Source organism: Pinus tabuliformis, chromosome 4_1 (genome assembly GCF_031772625.1).
Source record: "Pinus tabuliformis cultivar Carrire ecotype Pingquan chromosome 4_1, CPIR1, whole genome shotgun sequence".
Taxonomy (NCBI): domain Eukaryota; kingdom Viridiplantae; phylum Streptophyta; class Pinopsida; order Pinales; family Pinaceae; genus Pinus; species Pinus tabuliformis.
Window position 1 is genome coordinate 230014772 of NC_142303.1, and position 24077 is coordinate 230038848.

Sequence of the window (24077 nt, forward strand, 5' to 3'; positions counted from 1 at the left end):
GTATAGAGCCCACTAGTTGTTGAAGAAGATATTCACCATGTAGAGGTAGCTATCACAAGTGAAAGTGATGGAAAATGGTATTGTGAATTATTTGTTGCAGTTGTAGATTGGATTCCAAACCATGGGCATACAAAGATAAAATACTGTATATTTATACTAGCAAGTTAAATCTCTACTTAGTAAAGTCTTCCTAGAGAGGAATGACACCAGGGATGAGATAACCTACCTTTTGGAGAGAATTCAAGAAGATTTTCTAGACATCATTGACATCTAGTCTAAAGTAAATCTTCCGCTAAAGCACTAATCCTTGACCCTACATATATTTCCATCTCTTCAAGATGGACTTCTAGTCACTAGTACCTCTATTTTTGGCAATTTTCACTAGTAAGCATTATCATCCATGTAATTTATTTAGTTATTTATGGTGATAAACAATGCTTCTTAGGCAGCCTTTTCATTTCATGTTATCTTATCATGTTATTAAACTTTTGGCTATAATAACTAGAATCTCTATTTTTTTTTGCAGTTTTCACTAATGAGCATTATCATCCATATAGTTTATTTACTTATCACGATAAACTATGATGCTTAAGAAACCTTTTTGATATTATGTTATTGTGTATATCATGCTGCTATTTTAAATCAAGATGCTAGAATTTTGTAGTTCCCATATAGGGTACCAAGGAAGAAAGAAATAGTCATAATATAATTATAATTTAATTAAAAAATATTTACCTATCCAATAAAAACTTACAAATAATACTTAGAAACACATTACCCATCAAGTACATACTTCTTCTCGTGTAATACTTAGAAACACATTACCCATGAAGTACATACTTCTTCTAGTAACACGAGAGTATGAAAGGAATAAACCAAAACTTTTTCAAAAAGTCATCTTCACTAAATGTACTATAATATATTCTAAATGTAGTAGGAAAGGAATGAACCAAAACATTTTCAAAAAATAATATTCACTAAGTGTACTATAATATATTCTAAATGTAGTATAGTATATTTCACCTAATTACCAATGAAAATTAGGTCATCTAAACAATATTTCACTTGGTTACTATTAAAAGTTAGGTCACCCATGTTTAGACAACCACCTGTAGTCACTAGGATTTTATGTACAACATAAATCCAAAAAAATAGCATCTGGGATAGCACACTACAAAGTGTACGATTTTGAGTAGAGAATTAAATCCCAAAAAAAAAATATAGCATCTCGGATAGCACACTACACAGTGTAGGATTTTGTGTAGGGTATTAAATCCAAAATATAGTATGATTTTGGGTACGTCATTAAATCCAAAATATAGTATCTGGGATAGGACAATCGCACACTGTCGATACCACATACACCACAGAGGTGATTAAGTTAAATAACCATGTATTTAACTTTGCGACAGTAATAGTTTTCCAAGAATCTCATCTAAACTTACTGTACTACATTATTTTTCAACTAAACCCACCTATCAAGAGGTATTGAACCATTATTGATCACCCAGCACCTTACTATACTACGCTGCTTTTCTTTCAACTAACCCCACTGGTCACCCAGCAACTTACTGTACTAAGCGGTTATTTTTCAACTAACCCCACCTACCAAGAGGGATGACAGGAGCTGTAAGCTCTCTATATATAGGCAATGACAGGCGCAGGTTCTAGCATTGATCGATTTTTCAGTTCATTATTTTCAGCTTCTAGAAGCAGGAATGTCTCTTATTTCCGTTGTGCCGTTGGCTTCCTCCTACGTCTCCAAATCTTTGATCAGTTCTGTTCGTGAGCATAAGGCTCTCCGTAGAGAAATCGCAACAATGCAAATGTCTAGGCGAGGAAAATCTGTGGCGGTTTCCACCAGGATGAGTTTGGCCACTGCCGTATCTGATGATGGCGTAAAAAGGCGCATAGGCGATTTATCATTCTAACCTGTCGGACGACAATTTCATACAATCTCTCTCATCACCTTATGGGGTAATTACATTCATTTAAGTTTACCCTGCATATTCCTCCATTCAATTCTTCGAAATTGAAGGAACTGTTTTCTCTTTCTCTGTAACTTGATTGCGTTCGAGTTTGTCATAATTTTCCCTTGGTCTCTTGAAGAGCACTGAACTGAACGACGATTAACTAGAGTTGGATATTGTTTAGGCATCTTTGTACAGTGTGCATGCTGACAGACTTATTGGGGAAGTGAAGGAGATATTCAACTCATTTTCGATTGCAGATGGAGAATTAATTAGTCCTCTCAATGATCTCCTTCAACAGCTTTGGATGGTCGATAATGTTGAACGTTTAGGGTTCAACAAACATTTCCAAACTGAAATAAAAGTTTCTCTTGACTATGTTTACAGGTCAGTCCCGACACCTTTCAAACTTTTTGTTTATGTTTTCAGGACGAATGCGCAATCAAACCAGAATAATTTTGACAGCAGATATTGGAGCGAAAAAGGGATTGGATGTGGGAGAGACAGTGCTTTTACCGATCTCAACACAACTGCATGGATATAATGTGCCTTCGGGTATCCACGTTTTACTAATTCATATCCCCTTTAATACTTTAATGATATAACCCAACGAACCTCTGCCTGTAAATATGAATAGCTACCTTCATTGCGTTGAATGTAGATGTGTTTGAACACTTTAAAGACCAAATGGGACAGTTTACCGCTTCCGCCAATGATATAGAGTTGCAGATAAGAAGCATTTTTAATTTATGGGACAATTTACCGCTTCCGCCAATGATATAGAGTTGCAGACAAGAAGCATTTTTAATTTATTTCGAGCTTCTCTCATTGCTTCTCTCGAGGAAAAAGTTCTGGAAGAGGCTGAAAAATTCGCTGCTGCATATTTAAAAACAGCCCTACAAACGCTTCCAGTCTCGGGTCTTTCACGAGAAGTGAGGCAGCAGTACTTATATTCTCACATTTGCTTATTTACATCACATAATCTTTGTTTCTATCTGAATTCATCCAATCATGATTGTTTCAATCTGTCTTATAATTTCAATTTTGTGGTATCAGATACAATACGTTTTCGATTATCCCTGGCACTCAAATTTGCCTAGACTGGAAGCTAGGAGTTACATCTACATCCTTGCAGATAATACGATCAGTGGGTAAGGCTCATTATATGACCTTTTATATGTGTTTATGGTTGTGTTAGTATATGTGTTTATGGTTGTGTTGCCATTGACTAGTGGGACTTGCAGATATCATGCTTTTCCAGCCTTTATCAATAAAATCTGCTCCTTAGTATTATGAATTGACTCTTAGTCCATTTGCTTTCAGAACGCCAGCTGCGAACACTAAAAAACTTTTAGAACTTTCGAAATTGGAGTTCAATATTTTCCGTTCTTTACGACAGAAAGAGTTACAATGTCTGTGGAGGTGATGAGCCTGTATTTTTATATATTTTTCATAGTCGAAATGGATTTGAGTGATCAATAAAGTAAAAATAACATGTCATTTATATGTGTAGATGGTGAAAGAATGGGGTTGCCCAGAACTAGCCTTCATTCGACATCGTTACGTGGAATTCTACACTTTGGTCTCTGGCATTGACATGGTGCCTGAACATGCTACATTCAGACTGAGCTGTGTTAAAACGTGCGATAACGATTTTGGATGATATATACAACACATTGACGAGCTCTGTTATGCCTATAATTCATAACAATTAAATAAATATAAATATTAAATAATTAAATATTAATTAGATTAAATAGTCATTAAATTAGGTGAAAAGGCATGTCTAAAAGACATGTCCATTCACAAAAAGGTCGCGTGTTGAAGTATAAAAGCAAAGCCTCATTGTAATATTCAAATCATTTTATATCATTTTATACAATTTTATATATTAATAAATAATTATTATTAAATACCTCCTGTATTTTAACATATTAAATCTTCTAACTATTAGTTTTCATACTTCAGCTATAGTTTTTATGCTTTAGTGGTATCAGAGCCATGGCACACAATATAATCATACGAGCCGACGTAGTTTGCCGTACAATATGCTATTGCATTCACGTCTTGAATCCATGGAGAATTTTAATAAAATTCAAGAATCGTGTGCCGAAGCTGCAACATGTTTTAAGGAGAGTTATGCAGAAATCGATAATAAGGAAGATGTTGGCAATGGTGAAAGGAAACAAGGTGAAGCATTAGATGATTATAATGTTGAAGATTCCAATGAAGTTGACATAGATCAAGATGAGGATTCAGATGAAGATGATCTCAACAAGGATTGGGATGGAGAAGAATCTGAAATCAACCAACAAAATGGAAATGTTGGAATAGGACTAGACATAAGCAAGGGTCATGAAATTGGGACCTCTTCTGTACAAGGTTTTCATTTGCAGGGATACAACCCCAACTTTTCACATGTGGGTCTGGAATCTAGTTTTGATAGTCCTTACGTTTTCCATCTGGGTTTAGGACCTCATTTTGAACATAATCATGTTGAAGCCAAAGTCATCAAGGACAATGTAAAAGGTTCAAGCAAAGGTTATGGTTTTATAAAATTTTATAATATCAATTGCGCTACCCAAGTTATTGCACATATGAATGGCTACGGGTTGGGATACAAGAATACTGGGAAAAAGAAGGCTTTTGTTCCTCCACCTCACTTCATTAACATGCGTGAAGTGAAGGAAATGCATATCCCAGTTGAACATAAACGAGATCCAGTCACAGGAGAGGTGTTTGAGACAATTGAGGGTATGATGTTTAAAGATGGATATGTTTTCAAAACTGTGTCCATGAAATCTATTAGTTTCTAGATTACCCAGCTAACATTTGACGAGCTTCAGAAATTTCAAAAGCCTAGAGATGACGCAAGTGATGATATTAAAGATATAAAATACGATGATTTTTATTCACAAAAGGGTAAATCCAAATTCGAGAGTGCGAAAAATCCTTGGAAATTTGAATTAGTTTATTTGGAAAACATGGAAGTAGAAAATCAAAACAGGTACACAAATTCCCATAACGAGTATCTCAGAGAGCTGGTTCTCGATGTTATGCGATATGTGGAAGCAGAAACCAAGCACCAACTTCACAGGGAGAGTTATATGATTAACATAGTAAGCCTTATAATGTTATCTGGTTATCTGATAGAGTTCGATATGAGCCAACATCCTAGTCCAGCTAAAGATTCTAAATTTATTGGGATTGGCAAAATTCTAGCAGATTATAATAAGAATTTGAAGAAAAGACCCACTGACATATTTGAAGATCTAAGGGATAAAGATAGTGTTATTCGAAAGTTAACACTAGAATACCAAAACGCCGGTCCTACATGTGACGAGGAAGATTTCATGGCTGGTGATGAATCTCCAGGAAGTGAAAAGAAAGTGGAAATTCCAGAAACATCTTTATCTCAAACTCCAGAAGGTCTTTATGATACTCCTACACCTTTGCGTTCAAGACCTATAAGTACTCCAGTTGAGACCTTCGAATATTCTAGGTGTTTAACAATAACCCCTCATGCGTCTTACAAAAACTGGGATGATTATCTCCAAGCCATTTTGCAGGCTGGTCTTGTTTATCCATAAGAACATATGTGTAAATGTGTTAGAAAACCTGCACTGATGAATCTAGCTAGTAAAGGTTGAACACACAGCTTTGCAGAGCAAAAACACTAAAAGAAAATCGAAAGAAGAAAAGAATGATTCATTCGAAAATATGTTACAATGCTCATGACATAGCATCACTAGGTGAAGATCCCAAGGTAATGCACTATAGTGGTGATCAATGAGAAGACTCAACACCTACAACAAGTTCCAGAGATAACTAGTCAGTTGCGGAGTTAAAGAAGGAGCAAATCAAGGAGTAAATCATGCAAAAGGAATCTTGCATGCAATCCCATGCTCTAACTAAGAGTCCGCATGTAGGTGTGTAGTAGTTCCAACACCCCCCCTGAACACCACTATGGGGAAAAATAGAAAATGGGCCCTAGCAACTAAGGCCAAAGGTCACCCAAAATACAGTGCAACTTGTACTAAAATTGAGGAAAGAGGGAAAACCTCGTGGGAAAAACCCCCCCTCAAAATACAATGTAATCAAAAGAAAAGAGGAAGAAAAATATAGTTGCTAAGCAATTGTGTCCTTCACTCCAAGACGATCGCGCAAAGAGCGAAACTTCTGCTCAATGAATGTCTTGGTGAAGATGTCTGCAGTCTGTTCTGCTGAAGGACAGAGCTGCAAATCAATGACCCGATCATGTAGTAAGTCTCTGATGTAGTGCATATGGATCTCTATGTGCTTCGTCCGCTGCCGCTGTATTGGATCCCTGCAAAATTTGAGAGTGCTCTGGTTGTCACACCAGATGACAATGGGCTGGTGGAACTGGACGCCCAACTCAGTGAGGAAGTGTTGTAGCCACAGAGCCTGAATGGTGATGTTGACTACTCCTCGGTACTCAGCGTCAGCTGAAGAGAGAGCAATAACAACCTGCTTCTTGCTCGACCAACAGATAGGGCCAGATCCTAGACTGAGTGAATATCCGGAGGTGGACTTGCGATCAATGCTGTCTCCCGCCCAATCAAAATCTGTGAAGCCAAGGAGATTCAATGCAGTGCCTGCTGCATAGTGAATCCCGAAGGTGATGGTGCCCTGCACATATCGGAGGATGCGCTTGGCAGCATTCCAGTGTAGCTCATGTGGCTCCTGCATGTATCTGGAAACTGCCCCTACTGCATATGAGAGATCTGGTCTGGAGTGGGTGAGGTACAATAAGCTTCCCACTAGCTGTCGGTAGAGAGTGCTGTCAACTAATGGAGTTTCACCTCCATCCTCAAGGCGGACCCCAGACAGAAAAGGAGTCGGTGCTGGCTTGCAGTCAGTGATGCGAAATCTATCGAGGAGATCCCGTGCATACTTAGCCTGAGAGAGTTTGATGCCTGTGGCATTCTGGCTGATCTCAAGACCAAGAAAGAAGTGTAATGGACCCATGTCCGTTATCAAGAACCTATCATGCACGACCCTCTTGACTGTAGCAATGGCTGAAGCCGAGCTGCCAGTGATTAGGAGATCATCTACATACAAAACTAAGATAAGAAAAGAATCATGTGTCCTAAGCATGTAAACATTTCCAGATTAGACTTACATCTTTCAAAGTTTTGTGATAAGAGAAAAGAATCCATCTTTGCGTACCAAGCTCTCGGGGCTTGCTTAAGGCCATAGAGAGATTTCTTCAGTCTGCAGACCAAAGATGAATCCTGAATGAAACCATGTGGCTGCTCCATGTAGATCTCCTCAGATAGGTCTCCGTGAAGAAAGGCATTCTTCACATCCATCTGATGTACTTCCCATCGCTGGGTAGCCGCAATGGCAAGTGTAAGGCGTATGGAATCCATCTTTGCTACTGGAGCAAAGGTCTCGTCATAATCAATTCCATGCACTTGTTGGAAGCCTTTGGCTACTAGCCTTGCTTTCCGTCTGGTGATTTGCCCATCTACAGCACTCTTGGTCCTGTAGACCCATTTGCATCGGACAAGTTTCCTTCCTGAAGGAAGGGGGACCAGATCCCAAGTCTGGTTCTCGAGGAGGGAGTTATACTCCTCCTCCATGGCGGACTCCCAAGATGGATGCCCAACAGCCTCAGCATAAGACTGTGGATTAGAAGACTGAACCAAATGACAATGCCAGGAGGGCGATGGTTCAGTGGTAGTGAGGACAAGAGGAGGCTCAATAAACTCTGAGCTAGTCCTCTACAGATCAGAATTATCCCCCAAAAGACCATTTCTAGCAGCTGGTCGGTCTTGTGCATATATCTCATGTAAGCTCCTTGTTCTCTGATTTATGACAGGGGAATATGATTCACTGCTGGAAGCCCGATCTGGACTTGGATGTGGATCATCATTTGCATGCACTAGATTTGTATCTGAAGACTCTGTCTTTGCATCTGCATGCTCTTCCTTGGCATCTGCATGATTTGTATCTGCATCTAAGTGCACTGAGTCATCATCTCGGACATGAGGTAGATAAAAAGTGTCTGCATGTGGCGCTTGAGGTGCATGCAAGAGACTTTCCTCAAATTTGACACTTCGCTCAATGATGAGCTTGTCCGTAGAGGGAATCAGGAGTCGATATCCTTTCACACCATTAGGGTATCCAACAAAGATGCACTCAATGCTCTATGGATCAAGAGCTTTCCTCTTTTCAGAGGGGATCCGGGTCCATGCTCGAGAGCCGAAAACATGGAGGTGAGTGACTTCTGGTTTAGTGCCGCTCCAAGCCTCAAAGGGGGTCTGATCCTTGATAGACCTATGAGGAGATCTGTTCTGGATGTAGTTAGCACAATTAAGTGCTTCAGCCCAGAGCTTATGAGGTAGTGACTTGGCATGCAACATGCAGGAAGCCATCTCTTTGAGAGATCCGTTCTTTCTCTCAGCAACTCCGTTCTGTTGCGGAGTGTATGGAACTGTGTACTGCAACTGTATGCCGGACTGAAGGCAAAGGTTTTGAAGTGTTGTGTTAACATATTCCCCCCCATTGTTTGTACGGAGGGCTTTGATCTTTCTCTCTGACTGTGTCTCAACTAGTGCTTTGAAATCTTCAAAGTGCTCAAAAACTTCAGATTTGTTCCTGAGAAGATACACCCAAGTATACCGTGAGAAATCATCAATAAATGTAAGCACATACCTTGCTTTGTTGATGGAAGGATGAGGAAAAGGCCCCATGAGATCACTATGGATCAGATCTAGAGGAGAGGATGCTCTGTGAGTCTTGCCGGTGTCAAACTTTTCTCTGGGATGTTTGCCAAGAACACACCCTTCACAAACTCCTTTGGAGAAACTGATATTTAGCAAGCCTTCCACCATCTCATTCTTGCTTAGCTGCTGCATATACCTGTAATTTAAGTGACCAAACCTCTCTTGCCAAAGCCTACTACTATCATCAGCATGTGTAAGCAATAAGGAGGATTCAGATTCAATAAATTTAGAAAATGTATACAGTCTGGTTCCATTGTTTACCTCACCAGTTGCAATTTTGGCGCTGCTATGTAGATCATATATGTTCACTACATCTGGAGTGAATTCCACTCTCTTTCCGATGCCAGAATGAGTGATCTGATAAACTAAAAGCAAGTTTACCGAAAGTTTTGGAACATGAATCACATCTTCAAAGCTTCCGTGTAAAAGTTCCACTCTACCTTTTCCGGTGACCTCAATAGGTGAGTCATCTCCCATGAGGATGGGAGGTCCTTTGCATGCATCCAAAGAGGAATAGACTTCCTTTGCAGCAGCCATATGATGTGATGCACCAAAATCTATAATCCATGCATCAGGAGAAGAATTAATTGCAACTAAAGCATGAAAATTGTTACCTTTCCCGTGTGGCAGATCCTCAGTTTTCTTCTTGGCGCCTTGAGGGATGTGGTCCCCAAGGTTGTGCTTCTGAAGGATTTCTGCCATTTGGTCAATTTTTTTCTTCATGCAAGAGGATTCTGGATGGAATCCTCTTTGACAATAGGTGCATCTGTTTCCTTTCTTCCCTTTCTCATTTCTTGAGCCGGAGGAGTCATTGAAGGGCTTGGTGTACCCTTCCTTCTTTGGATGGGAATGTGCTTTTCCTTTGTCTTTTTGTTGCTGATTTTTCTAATTTGAATCAGATCTGTGATTTTTATTGTGGCTGTCATCATGCACAACAAGTGCATGTGCTTTTGGAGGTTTGATTTTCCCCATGCCAATGAGTTTATCTTGTTCAAAAATAAGGGACTCCATAAATTCTTTGAGAGAAGGCATAGTGTAGGATTTACCTGTTGCGAGCCTTACTGAATGAAATGTAGACACAAAGACGGAGCATTCTAATCCAAGCTTTGACATAATAGAGAGAACTTGGCGACTCTCCTCCTTGGATTTGTCAATTCCATAACCCTTGAGTTGCAGCAATAGATCATTATATTTGGTGAAGAAGTCTTGAATTCTGTCATAGTTCCGTGGATCCAATGATAGCAGCTCCACTTCGAGCAGATGTCCTTTCATCTCATCCTGTTTCCCGTAGAGATCTTCAACCTTTTTCCAAATCTCATTGGGAGTATTGCAGGCAGATAGATGAAACTGCAACTCTGGAGAGATGCACATGCATATGGATCCGTGGGCCTCATCCATACAGTTGAGGTACTTGGATTTATCTATGGCTGAAGTGGGTTCCACTTCTGTAGCCATGGTAATCCTATACAACCCTTTATGACGAAGGTATCGAGCCATTTGGTCCTTCCATTCATGATAGTTGTACGGTGTTAGGATCGATGCTTTGGGAAACTCCATTTTTCTGTCAATATTCGATCTCCAAGTTGTAATACTTGCAAAATAAAGTACTGGTGCGCCTTTTATCTAGCAACCTGTGGGCTCTGATACCATGTAAATGTGTTATAAAACCTGCACAGATGAATCTAGCTAGTAAAGGTTGAACACACAGCTTTGCAGAGCAAAAACACTAAAAGAAAATCGAAAGAAGAAAAGAATGATTGATTCGAAAATATGTTACAATGCTCATGACATAGCATCACTGGGTGAAGATCCCAAGGTAATGCACTATAGTGGTGATCAATGAAAAGACTCAACACCTACAACAAGTTCCAGAGATAGCTAGTCAATTGCGGAGTTAAAGAAGGAGCAAATCAAGGAGTAAATCATGCAAAAGGAATCTTGCATGCAATCCCATGCTCTAACTAAGAGTCTGCATGTAGGTGTGTAGTAGTTCCAACAATATGAAGATCTTAAAACTTCGTTTCAACAAAGATCATGGATTGAGTGTTAGAGATGTAATTATGTTCTTTGATGGCTTTAGTGCTCGTGCGTCTTACAATGAATAGAAGGAGTCTTTAATCCTTAATAAAATTGACTCAACAACTGAGAAGCTGGGTGGTCAAACGAGGGCTACAACAAGTAACCTTGAGTTATTACAATCACAAGTAAGAATAACGTGCGAGAACGGTGTCACTTTGTTAAGTGAATTATCTAGATCAGTACCAAGCCAATCTTCTTCTCCACGCACCAATGTAACATCCCCATACGACACTCCCAAGGATGATATCGTAATCTCTCCAAAGAAAAACACAGATGAATTTAACCATGCCCATTTTCGCTACCAATATTACGACATTCTCGTAACCACTGACTTCTATGGCATCCCTTCCTTGAAGCGAGAGTGTGAACTGTTCATTTCTCATCATCATGTCGTCGTAGAGATGGTTGCAGATATCTATGGGGTTGCAGAGGCATTTAAGTCGAAGCTGTCGATGCACATTTGAATCCTTTTCATTCTGGAGTATTATGGTTAGGTTCGATCCTTGCCTCGGTATGCTACCCTTGTCAAGAAAATAATTGTAGAAATGCGGAAATGTGTGGTAAAAAACGAGTCAATTGCGAGCTGCCTTCTGGGCACTCCCCCATCGGCAACATGTATTTCGGCAAGCACATATTGTAACTGCCTTACCTGTTCGCTGTCGAGGAGTTCTATCATAGTGGGTCATGATTGTTTTCTGCAGTGTATACTCCGGGCATGGAACACCCCAATGCGATGTTGTCTGAATAGTTCATAATTGGAACTATCTGTGTGACCATTTAACACATCCGATCTGTCAGAAACGTCGTGGTCTGTCCGAGTGTTGGGTTTTTCAAAATACGCTTCTTCTGCCCAGTATCAATTCGGAAAGGGTGATTCGGTTAGATCTTAGTAAGTTATAAAGTTTAAAAAAATAAAAATTATATATATATATTTTTTTTTCTCGGGGAGAAAAATCATAATTTCGTTAATTGGTGAAATTACATGCTGTAGATGCCCTTAAGCATATGCAAGACTGTGACCGAAGTCAGCTGTTGTAGTTAAGAGATAATTACAAGAAGACCCCAAGGGGTGTACTGTGCTAATGTGCATATACAAAAAACCAAAATATCACCCAAAGGTAATGACTGTTCATGAACAAAAGCTTTTATTGCATCATTTATAGAAACCTGTATTTATAAACAAAAATTGCTATGAAAATTAGGGTTTGTCCCCCCTTTGAAGATCCCTGTCTATGTATGGTCCGTGGAAAAACTGGTAGGTTCTTTCTGGTGTATGTTTAATAATCAGCCATTCCCCTATAGAACAATTCATCGCCTCTTTTGAAAGCTTGTCCGTGCTTTCATTTCGCTCCCTGTAGATGTGAGAGCATGAAATATGATCAAAATGTGTTTTAAAAAAAACAATTTCATCCATAATAGATCTTAGTGAATAAGCATGGCATGTAGCAGTGTTGTTAAACCAATTTATCACATTCTTTGAGTCCCCATATATTTGTATATTTCTGCACTGTTGTAGTATAGAAAAATAAATCAGGTGTCGAAGAGATATCAGTTTAGCATAGTTGTTTTTTCCCTGGCCCAAGCCCATGCTAATCTGGAAAAAATGTGAATTTTTGAGATGGAATAAGATGCCACCCCCACAGCCTTGGGCTTGAGCAGCCCCATCGAAATATGTCCATGGCTTTGACTTGTCTATCAGCACCTGTGTTATAATCCTAGGTCTATTGTTTTTTTCTTCTGCTAATATTTCCTTATATCCCAAGCATATTTTCGATGGAACCATGTTCCAATTTACAGGCTTGTCTTGGAATATAATGAGATTACGCCCCAGCCAAATATGCCATAAGACTAGGAGGGGAAAATTTCTTGTCTTTGGTTCGAATGCTTCTCCCCACCACGAGTCCCATGCATTTGGAATGTCGACTCGTTGCCAGATCTTGTTTATATTTAGTGAAGTAAGAACTTGCTCCCATATTGTCTTAGTAATGGGGCAAGTAAGAAAAATATGATGTGTCGATTCCTCCTCCTGATGGCAAAGTACGCACCAAGTAGGTCCATTGAATGCTCTCTTTCTTAGATTTGTTCTAGTGGGTGTTTTATTTTCGAGGATGTTCCACATCAGAAGTCTTGTGCGCAGGGGGGCTTTCAATTTCCATATGTACTTCCACCAACTTTTCATGCTTTCTGGCTTTGTATCAGCTATAATGATGTCATAGCCCTATTTTGAGGAGTATTGGCCCTTTTTTTAATGAACCCAAATAAGCTCATCCTCATCATCATTTAGTCTGACATGAGACTCTGTAAGGACTTGAATATAGCTTTTCCATGACTTGTCCCATTCAATAGGAATGTTCCAGTCCTCACTAGAGTGCCAGGCTTGAAACAAAAAGGAAGAGTTGTGGTGGTCACCGAGTTGTTCAATGTATGTGATGTCTTTGTTATTTAGAAAAGTGATTAGCTTTGGTGGGACTTTGTATGAGTTCCCACTGCCGGTCTAGGGATACATCCCAATACGAACTGATGCACCATTTCCTATTTTCCATATGAGTCAATCTTTGATAATGGGCAAAGTATTTAGTATGGCCCTCCATATGACTGAGATTCCTTTTCTGCTCCAAGAGGGGTGTTGTATCCAATCAATAATGGTGTTGGGCTAGATATATTTGTGAGCTATAACCTCCAACCAGAGAACTGTGTGCTTTAGTAAAAGCCACCCCTGTTTAGCAGCCAGCACTTGTGCAAAGGCAGGAAGTTGCTTTAGTCCCCAACCTCCCCATTTTTTGGGAGTGGCGATTTTGTTCCATTTGACCCAGGAAAACAGTTTCCCCTCCTTTCGCCCCCTCCATAGGAATTGACTGCATGCTTTTTGTATTCTGTGAAGAATCCCCCTTGGGATCCATGCCAAGGACATCCAAAAGACAAGGGTAGCTTCCAAAACTGTTTTGATAAGAATCAGTCTTCCCGCCCTTGATAGGAACCGATGACACCATATATTGATTCTTTTCTCCACCTTGGTAATAAGCCAGTTCCAGTCTGCTATTTTGTATCCATCAAGTTTGAGTCTGAAACCTAGATACTTCAGTCCATCCTTTAGATCTAAAACCTGGAAGGGAAAATTTTGAAGCGAGAGCTGTATTTCCTGTTGAGTGCATTCTGAGAAAGAGATGGTAGACTTTCCCCTATTGATTTCCATCCCTGTGGCACTGCTGAAAAGTTTTAAATCCTCATTCATGGTTGTAATGTCCTGAACACTTCCACTAAGGAAAATAAGTATATCATCCACAAAAAGGAGATGGGACAGAGTGAATTGTTCAGTGATCTTTAATCCCCTGAGCCTCCCCAATCTCTTCTCAGAATCAATCAATTTACTCAGTCCTTCCATAACCAGTAGAAAGAGTAGAGGGGATAGAGGGCATCCCTGTCTTATACCCCTATTAGCTTGAAAGGAATGAGTAGCAGACCCATTGATGAGGATTGCAAATGATACAGATGTGATACATCCCATGATCCAGTTTGTGAATTCTAGGGGAAATCCCAAATGAGTGAGGATCATTCTGAGGTATAACCAGCTGACTTTGTCAAAGGCTTTTGATAGGTCAATTTTAAGAGCCATCCCTTTGAGCTTTTTTTGTTTGATTGAATGAAGGGCTTCCTGAGCCGAGCCAATGGCTTCCTAGATATGTCTGTGGTGTAGAAAAGCAAATTGTTCTTGGGAGATATGATCAGATAAAATGGGTTTGATGCGATTAGCGATGATTTTGGCTATAATTTTGTAGAGGAAATTGCAGAGAGAAATGGGCTGAAAATCATTGAAGGATGTAAGAGAATCAGATTTAGGGATTAGGGAAATATAGGTAAAGTTGAGAGGGGCATATATACGACCCAGGGTCCTACTTTCCTTAATGACCGTAAGAAGATCTTGCCCAATAATATCCAGAAATGCAGTATAAAATTCAACAGGCCAGCCATATGGACCTGAACTTTTTTCTCTCTTAAACCATTTAAGAGTGCCCTCAAGTTCCCACATGGAAGCAGGTTTTAAGAGATCTTCACTACCATCCGGGTCCATATATCTAGGGAAATGACCTGCCAGATTGATGATATCAGGGAGAGTGGTAGTTGTGGGGGCTTTGAATGGACTTTTGAAGTGAGTTGTCCTAAGCCTTGCTAGTTGGGAGTGAGTGGAGGCCCAACCTTCTTATTCCATGGGCAACTACCAGATGGTGTTATTTGCTTTCCTACCATTGGTGAAGTTGTGAAAGAATTTTGTATTTCCATCACCAGCTTGTAACCATATAGCTCTGCTTCTAAGCCTGCATAGCTCTTCCTTTTCCAAAAGGATCTTAGATTTCTGAGATTCTAGTTTAACAAGGTGAAATTTTGTTTCATTTGATAGGAAACCATGTCCATTTTCATCAGTTAAGGAGGCAATTTTCTCTTCAATGTCCTTCAGGGTCTGCTCATCCCTCTCTTTCTTCCTTTTGGAACAGTCCATGGTGAGTCTTGTGAGTTTGTTTAGGAGCCCACAAAAATCAACTACCTTTCTCTATTCCCTGAGAGGGGGTTGGGCTCGCCAGAAATCTGAGATTAGCTTGATATAGTCTGGGTCTTTCAATTAAGCAGAATTAAATTTGAAAGGGGCTTGAGGCTTCCTGGAAGGACCCGAAACTTAAAGAAAAATGGGAGAATGGTCCGATAGGCCACCCGAGCCTACCCATTGCATGTAAAGGGTTAGGGTTCAGAGGAGCTCTTCATGGATGAGAAATCTATCCAGTCTTCTACCCACGGCCACATCTCCAGTTCTCCTATTATGCCACGTGGGAATTTTCTTATTCATGGGCACATCAATGAGTCCATGGTTCTCCAGGAGTAAGCCCATTTGATCTGAGAGAAGGTCGATCTGAGAGTGATGACCCCAGTATTCCTCATTTCCTATGGAAAAATTAAGATCACCTCTTATGATGGTGGAGCAGGTAATAAGAGGATTGTCCAGGATGGATTACCAGAATTCAATTTTGTTCTGGTTGGGAGCATAGATGTTCATGATACAAATATTTTTCCCCAGACCCCCAGTGAAAACATCCATACCCAAGAAGCCCTTCCCACCCTAGGAGGAAATCACTTTAATCATTTTGGGATTGATACCCATAGCAAGACCCCCCGATCTGCCCACTGCATCCAAACCTTGGAAGTGCCATCCCAGGAGGAGGGAAAGTAAGGTTCGGGAAATCATTTCAGAAGGTCCAAGGGTTTCCTAGAGTAGAAGAATGTCACAACTAGAGCTATTCAGGAGACGCTTGAGAACCAATCTTTTTTTGGGGTTGGCTAGTCCCCTACAGTTGAAGGAAAGCCAGATCATGGGGGAACAGAGTCAAGGGGCTCTGATGCTCTAAGTGCCCTTTCAATAGTAGATAGTTAGCCCTGTGCAACATCAGCCACCACAAATTTGATGGCTTTAGCAATCTTAGAAGGTCTACCTCCGATAGGCTTGGATTCGGCTGATAGGGGAGGTATACCCAATCCAAGAAGGGGAATGTTGTGCAGAGGTCTAGATCACAGATTGTAGGAATGGGGCCCCGATGCAGAGGGAGGGGAGGAAGGGAGGGTAGGGGGATTAGACCCACGAATAGAGGGAGATGTAGTCCAGAAGATGGGGGGAGGAGACAGAATGTCACATTTTAAGGGGGGGGGTGGGAACGGGGGAGAGACGGGAGGAGATGAGGAAATAAGCAAAGATGCATGAACATTTTTTAAATGAAGAGCGGGGGAGACAAGAACAGAGGCATTACCCGTTGAAGGTGATGCTCCCACTGTAAACTTGGAGCACGTTCAGGGAGGGGATGGAGATGACATCCTTGGAGTTTTTGTCTGCTGAGTCGAGGCACCTTAAGCATCCTCTAAAGGGGCATGTCCAGGTAGTTGTTCATCCATGTTCATCTTTTCCGACAGTCGGTGTTTGGCCCCGTCGAGTGACCTCTAGAACCGGTGATGAGAGTAGTAGACAATCCTTGTACAGGTGCCCCACTTTGTGACATCTTCGGCAATAGAATGGCACTCCTTCATAGTCTAGGTTCTGTTTGCGCGAGAAATGCCTCCAGTGAAGCACAATTTTCTCCTCCAGGCCCTCCCTAGTATCAAGGTGAACAAGGATCCTGGCCATAGTCATCATTTTGGTCTTCTCGTATGATTGATCATGTTCAAGATATGTCCCCAGAGCATCGCCTATACGCTTGAAGACCTGAGGGATCCAAAATTGCATGGGTAAACCAGGCAATCGAACCCAGATAGGTCCCGCTCCCAATTGTTCTCGTTCCGGGTCGAACAATGGATCCCATTGCTTAAGGAGAACTGGGGCCATCTCAATGTGCGAAAAGTGGGATAGGATCCAATTAGTGCACTCTTCTCTATGAAACTGGAGGGAAAACCAACCACGATCCAAAACCTTGATGATGGGGAGTTCCTTTAGCAGAGAACCCCAAAATCTCCATAGTCCAGTGGTGTAGGCACTCAACAGAATAGTTCCTACCTCGCACACGCCCGATTAAGACCTTCTTTGCCATGTTAGATACATCTCCCATTAGAACATCCTCGCTGAAGGTCAACTTGATGTCCATATCCAAAACCTTGAGGCACCTACCCTTTTTCGGCTTATCAGTGTGGCGACCAGTGGGATGTTCTCTTAACAAACTCCTGCAACCTTAAGAAGCATTGCAGGGTGTTGACGGGGTAGATTTAGGGTTTGGAATGGGAGAGCTGAAGCACCCATCCCGAATTGGCGAGTTAGGGTTTGGACAGCCAGATACAGGGGGAGAAAATGAGTGTGCAGGATTGTAGAGGTTAGAGGGTCCAGCCGGAGTGCAGGAGGATGAAGGCATGGTCAAGGGCATGGAGAAATACGGAGGATGTTCTAAGGGTGAATCAAAGGTAGGAGATGACTAAAAGCAAGTACCCAGCAAGTTAAGGGTTGCCGGAGACAGAGGCAGGCAATCTAACCCTGGGAGGTCTTCAAAGTGAACAGCAGGCGGAGGTGGTTTGCCAGTGGAGCGTGGGTGGAAAGGCTCAGACCGTGCATCTTGCAGTTGATGATTTTTGGCAGACCAGGGACCAAGTTCAGGTTCAGATTGCGGAAGTGCCCATATGACTTGGTCGGCATTGGGGTTTGCCTCATAGTCCATGAGGTCTTCCGCGTCCATCGGGAAACGACAGTTACTGTCGGCAAAACAGCAGGGGAGTGATAGCCAAAACAGGGGTTAACCACAACAGCACAGTAAATCGTTGAGTCCATGACGGTGGGTGAAACCAAACCAGGACAGGTTGAGCACTATGAGTCAGTGGGGGAAGATAAGAAAGGGAGCGGTCAAAGCCGCGATGTTAGGCCCCCAAGACCACCATGGAAGCCACAACGGTCGTGCTAAACCAGGTCTTCGCCATCGCTCTCCTCTAAACCCTCAAAAAATTATATAATTACATTTGTAATATATATATATATATATATATATATATATATATATATATATATTTGTAATTAAAAATAATACTAAAAAAAATATTAATTAAGAAATAATAAATAAATAAATTAAAAAAAAAAGTTTTGAAAATAAAAATAAAGAGAGTTATAAAAAATAAATAAAAAAAATTAGACTTGTAACTATATATATATATATATATATATATATATATATATATATATATATATATATATATATATATAGATAAGGAAATAGTACAAGACGACAGACACTAAGTGAAGAAAACCCCAGTGTTAAAGCTTTGAGGACAAAGCTTCCAAAGGAAGAGGTTATGTTATATATTATGAATATAATTCATAACAATTAAATAAATAAAATAAAATAAATATTAAATAATTAAATATTAATTAGGTTAAATAGTCATTAAGTTAGGTGAAAATGCATGTCTAAAAGACATGCCCATTCACAAAAAGTCTTGTGTTGAAGTATAAAAGCAGGGCCTCATTGTAACATTCAAATCATCTTATATCAATTTTTATATATTAATAAATTATTATTATTAAATACCTCATGTATTTTAACATATTAAGTCTTCAAGCTTCATACTTCAGCCATAGTTTTTAACATATTAAGTCTTCAAACTATCAGTGTTCATACTTCAACCATAGTTTTTATGCTTCAAGAGCTCCTACTCTTCATAACCGCGGTTAAGAGGTATTGATGGTGAGTTGGATGAACTTTAAAACATATATACATAAATATATGGGGCAATCTATTTGCATGAACAACTCTAACCAACCCGTGATAAAAAAATGTGTACTGAGATATGATCAGATGGGATCCGTCGGCGATGGAGTGCCTTCATGAATATATGAAAGGAGTGTACATGGTGCTTTATGAAACCGTAAATGAAATGGTGAAAGAAGCACAGAAATCACAAGGCCGAGACACGCTCGGCTATGTTCGACAGGCTGTAATAATAATTGATATGCTATGCATATATTTGAATAAACAAATACTCGTTGGCCATCTATTTTCTTTCACTGATTCGTTAATTTGCTGTGGGTGTGCAGTTGGAGGATTATATCGGTAGTTATCTTAAAGGAGCAGAGTGGATCGCCACGGGTTATGTGCCCACGTTTCAGGAGTACTTCGAGAACGGGAAACTCAGTTCTGGTCATCGCATAGTGACACTGCAATCCATACTCACATTGAGCATTCCCTTTCCTCATCATATCCTACAGGAAATTGACTTTCTGTCCAAATTCAATGATTATGCGTGTCCATCCTTCGATTACAAGGTGACACGTGGTGTTACAAGGTATTGCCTAGTCTCCTACGTCAAATGAAATTCAAATGCAAGATGTATCTATGGCACTTAATTTGTTTTTGCGTTCACAAATTGATTGATTTATGACATTGGGATGGCGAACTCAGGCGGATAGTGCTCGTGGAGAAGAAGCTTCCTGTATATCGTGCTATATGAAAAAAAATCCCGGGTCAACACAGGAAGATGCTCTCAATCATATCAACGGTATGATCGAGACCGGACAACAATGCTCCAATATCTTCCAAGAAACATGGTTTTAACATTAGCATAGGTTTACATCACTTCTACAACTACCGAGATGGCTACACTGTTGCCAGCAATGAAACCAAGGATCTGGTGATCAAAACCATTCTTGAACCTGTGCTTATGTAACCACATATCAACATAGCAGATTTACATTAAGTTACTACCTAGTCTACGTTACTTTAGGTTATGTGGCTTATTATTGTACTTTTCAGACTCTTTGGTCGTATAGGCCTAGGTTGCAAAGGTGTTTCAGGACCTTGCTCATTAATATAGTTGTCAATAATATGTAAGTTATGAATTCTCAGTGAATATGGTTTGTTATCAGTTTTTTGGGAATCTAATTTCTATTAAGAATTACAGTTTGTCACTGGAGTTTCTAAGACGTAAAAGGGAAATTGTGTTATGGTTTTGAAATTTTTACTTCACCCATCATCGCTTATTATCATGTAAAAACTAAGTTATTGTAAATATTCCATCCGTCATAAACCAAGTAAAGACTAATGTAGACAAAAGAATTTTCATTTTGAGGAGGATATCAAGTGGATGGTAATTAGGTGAGTTTTGTTTTCTTATTCAGAGAAATGTTACTTATCTTAGATTTCATGTAATCCCTATTTTCTGAAATACCTTTATTTGGAAGTTTTAGAAGTTTCAAAAGACTATCAAAGATAACTGCTTCTTCCAGTGAATCGCCAATTGTTGTAATGTTCAACAAACCCCCCATTTATTGATTTAATAGTTAATATTCTATTAATAAATAAGGACCCTTATAAAAAATCCTCCAAATAAATTTAGCACTTAAAGGCTTTCATTTTAAAAGATTAGGAATAAATTGTTAAATAATATACCTTATCAAGTCAAATCCCTTTAAGGCTAACAATTCTCGCTTTATCGCATATCGCTGGATCATGTGTGGCAAAGGTTAATTAGCAAACCAGGATTTGCAAATTGCGATAGGAAGGGATCACCATTGAACTTTCCATTTAAAACTAATACTTAAGGCATTTCTTGTTAAATGAAGCGCCTATCGCAATCGCATATTGGCATTCACAAAAAAGCACAACTAACAAAGACTTATGGAATATATGAATTGTGAAAGCCAATATTGCGAACTATGAAAAGTTTGGGAAACGCAATATGACCCAGACCTGATGAAAGTATGCAATAAATGTTATAAACCGTAGTTAAGTCCGACGCTTCGTAAAAGATCACTTTATGCTTAAAGTATTCGTTTAAAGAAAAATGTGATTTTAAAAATAAAAGGTATGCCACTCACCCCGCATCTCGAATAATTTTAAAAACATCTCTAAAAAACTCACAATCGAAAATGTGATATTGTGATATTGCGATAATCTTACCACAATCGCATAATCAACATTTCACACTTTAAACCCGTCACCTTAAAAGTTTTTCCTTTCTTGGTTGCGATGCGATAGCTTAAATGAGTAATAAAGGCCATGATAAAAGATCTTACTGTGTATTTCATAAGTCTTAATGGAATTTATGTTTAAAACGACTCGGTGTGATTTGATATCTTTCATCTGCATTTTCAAATAAAGACTCCTTTCTTGTCACCTTTTGAAGTTCACTGTATCATTGAATTCTCACTGTCATTTTTGCTTTGTGCTTATCCGATAGTTTCCATTTGCTTCATTTCAGGGAACCTCTGCAGAAAACAACATTGGAAAGGATGGCGAAGAAGGGTAAATCGACTACATCTGAGAAATCAAACATTATACCACTTTTATCTGATACCACCTACAGCAAAGATGGAGGAACCACATCCTAGGAAGCCATGTATAACCTGTTAGAAGAAAAGAATCCCATGCCATTGGTAACAAAGCCAATGGCTGATGCCCAAGAATCATCTAACACCTCATATTTTAAACCAACATGTTCATTTTTACACAGAATAGCTGCCAGAGTAAAGATATTACCATACATAGATATGGTAAAATGGGTAATTGATGATGTAGATGTCTCGGACAGGAATTTCAGGAATAAAAGACAAGAGGTCATGGGGTCTTTCACATCAGACAATCTGCAACTGATGTACCAACTACCAAAGCCTCAAACTCTCTATAATAAAGAGTTCCTTGATCATTTCACCAAAGAGAATGAGGACCCATTGGATGTTACACAGATTTGGAGGTCAGGCAGAGGCAAATTCAAATGAGATAAATCTGGTATGTACCCGATAGCATCCCTCTTTGCCCCTCATAATTTCAAAGAAGAAATGATGTGTAGGTTATTCGGTAAACCCAATATCACCAAATTTTCTATGGAGTGGCTCCCATTAATTGATGCAGCAGTTTGCAATTATTATGAACTGGAGTTAGATTTTATTAGACAAATTAGCAAAGGCCATCATGTAATATAGACAGAAGAGAAGTGTTTCTTCAAGAATTTTTCCCCCTTTCTTTATGAGTGCTTTTGTTATGGACACAATTTGTTTTTGTTCTCAGTTTCCAAACATGGGTTGGAAGTGGACTGTAGAAAACACACTCCCCATCCATATATACCATAAAATTTTGTGGGAATCTCAATTCCATACCCATTTTTTCAAAATATGCCACAGTATTATGCTGCCTATTCATAAAACCATTTTTTATAGAACAACCCCTACGTTTCTGAAGAGGCCAAAGTAGACATCTTAGCAATGGCCATATGGTTTTGTGAAGAGACATTCACTTACATTAGATTTTTTGGGAGCATTGCTTCTTCGCATGTCCTCCCATATTATGTCCCAAACAAGCTATTGGCCAGAGAAATAGCTTATTGGACAACAAGGGAGGGTGGTTTAACCAAAGGCCTGAAAGAACAGAAGAAATCCATTTGGCTAGCCTTTCCATTACAATGCGTTCTTTCGCACTACACGAACGTTGGCACGTAGTAAAAGAAGCAAAGATTATTATGTCTCTGAAATTGGCCACAGTTCTAGGGAGACAATATGACCCAAATCACGTACTGAGGAAACATCTTATTTTAAGCCCCAAAATAGACTCAGCACAAAGAAAATCCGAAAACAATAGAGCAAGGGGCTATAAGTACTCAGGATATTGAGGTTATTCCTGTTGTTCCTACTTCTGAAATTGTCTTAAGAATTGAAGAGATACCTCCATTAGACATATTCTACAGTCCTACTCATAAGGCTATAGTTAAAAGGCAAAGGAAGAAAAGGATACTATACACCACGACTGTTACAACTCTAGATAATGAACCAATGGATGTTGTGTGGAAGGACACTCTTGTTGACCCATCTGAGAATCTCACGAAGTTGTCACAGTTAGCAGGAGCTTATGCCATAGTAGCCATCGATAAGGAAATGGGAGTTTGGATGCTGCTAAAGGAATAGAAAATTTTGTTGCTTGAACAACAATTAGAAAAAGAAAAAACTAATCAGCAAGCAGAATAACAGGTAGCTCAGCTTCAGAAGGAATTCGAGCATATGAGATTATAGCACCAAGCTAGCTTATCAGAAAATGATTTGCAAATTCGTCAAATGCAAGCCATGATGGATAAATTCAAAGATAACCTGCAAACTGAAGAATTCATCAATGAAGCGGTCAAGCTCAATTCCCTATTAATTCAACAAGAAGAAATGTTCTTCCAGAAAATCTGACAGATTAATCCTTACTATGAGACCAATGATAAATTGACAAACCAAGTAATTGATATGAGGTTTGAATACGAAGAGATCCACAAATAGGTTTCTGAATTTATCACCTGGCAAGAATCTGAGGAGGGAAGAAAAGCTGACCTACCAAAAATAGAGCAATCCCAAAAAGATATTATGTTTACAGATTGGGATTCATGGTTGAAATTGGTAGAAAGGGCGACAATGAGAGTAGCAGGAGAAGCAAGTAGTGTAATAGAAGCCATTAATGAAAACCTGCATATTTCTAACCTTGTCAAAGAATGCATGCCAAGGTTTCTACCAAATGTCAAACAACTAGAGCAACAGTGGAAACAGACAATGCGGGAAAAGGAAAAAGAAATTAAATAGCTAACCATACTAAATTAGAAGACATACTAGCAGTTTCTAGTTAAACCACATAGCCAATGGATGACTCCGCGGTGTTTAACAAGCTCTACACAAAAGATGGTGCCAGCTTTGACAGATGCCATATTTGTTGGGCAGTTAAATTCCACAATCAGCCAGCCACCTCAGCTCAAACCAATGATTGACATTTGCAACCTCTAAGATCAAGTTATCCGATTAAGTTAGTTC

At 39.6% G+C, this 24077-nt stretch overlaps 1 pseudogene; it reads left to right on the forward strand.

Moving 5' to 3' along the window:
* Positions 1-1718: 1718 nt before the first annotated feature.
* On the forward strand, positions 1719-19972 carry LOC149175074 ((+)-3-carene synthase 1, chloroplastic-like; annotated as a pseudogene).
* The last annotated feature ends 4105 nt before the right edge of the window (positions 19973-24077 follow it).